Here is a 992-nt window from a genome sequence, read left to right as displayed (position 1 = left end):
GTGTGTGTGTGTGTGTGTGTGTGTGTGTGTGTATGTGCGGGTGCGCGTGTGTGTACGCGCACGCGCGTGTGTGCGACACAGAAGAGGGGGTGCAATGTCATAATAAGAGACAGGAATACGTTATCAGCTCAAAGGGCAACCCAAATCAATGTGGCAGGTCAAAAGAAAGAAAAGCTTTTCGTGTAGGAACCCTGATTTTCCCTGAGAATATTGTTTATCTTCTAATAATTCTTTTCGTGGGCACATTTTGTACCTAATTTTTTTAGCCATGTGCCATTAGACAAAACAGCAGCAAAATGGGGGAAGAAAGGCCAGAGAGTGCTCTGCAAAGAGGCCAAGAGCATTGCAAGGAGAGACAGGTAGGAGTGGCAGAGGGCCGCGACCACCAGCCCTCTCTCAAACAGCCATAAAGGCCATTCGGGCTGAGGCCGTAACGGAAGGCAGGAGCTGGACAGAAAGGGATGCGGTCCCCAAAGAGGCCACGGGCCTCGGCATGTGGTTAAATCCCCTCCGCCCCACCCCGCGCCCAAGACGAACCCGCAAAGGGGTCATTGGGATTCTGCCCGTGCCCACTCGGAAACCCTTGCCCACCCGTCCGGGCTACTGCAGCAGGCTGCCTGGCACTCACCTTCCCCGATAGTCGCGCGCTCGGAGCAGCAGAGCTGTGGGACCTCCGGACGCCACCACCGCGGCTGCAGCTCAGGGTCTCGGCTCCTCCTCCGCTAAAGAGCACTAGGGCAGGCGGGGACTGCGGCGGCGGAAGTGATTGTGACGTCAGCGTGAGTCCGCCCCCTAGATGTGGCGGGGGCGGCTGCTGCCCTCTGCACATCCCCGTGGGCTACAAAACGTTATTTCGTTTGAAACGCTCAGATTTTTCAGGGACCCACACACGTAGCGAGAATTGTAACAGCACTAACAAATGCTAAACATTTGCCACCTTCCCTTCAGTTTTCTTTAATAAACTGAAACCTGAAGATTCTGATGAATTCTAA

The 992-nt window shown here is 54.6% G+C and overlaps 1 protein-coding gene across 2 annotated transcripts in view; it reads right to left on the bottom strand.

The window, feature by feature from the left end:
- The window catches only part of Pja1 (praja ring finger ubiquitin ligase 1), a 5208-nt gene extending 4454 nt beyond the window's left edge, over positions 1-754 (bottom strand). For both annotated transcript variants that reach the window (XM_050119661.1, XM_050119662.1), the window contains exon 1: positions 629-754. The gene's annotated coding sequence lies outside the window, so the exon portion shown is untranslated. The remainder of the gene's footprint in view (positions 1-628) is intronic.
- Positions 755-992: the final 238 nt, after the last annotated feature.

This window comes from Alexandromys fortis, unplaced genomic scaffold, assembly GCF_014885135.2.
Source record: "Alexandromys fortis isolate MF-2015 unplaced genomic scaffold, M_Fortis_MF-2015_v1.1 scaffold_155, whole genome shotgun sequence".
In the NCBI taxonomy this organism is placed as follows: Eukaryota; Metazoa; Chordata; class Mammalia; order Rodentia; family Cricetidae; genus Alexandromys; species Alexandromys fortis.
Note: the sequence above shows the minus strand (reverse complement) of the source record. Positions and strands in the feature narration are given on the sequence as shown.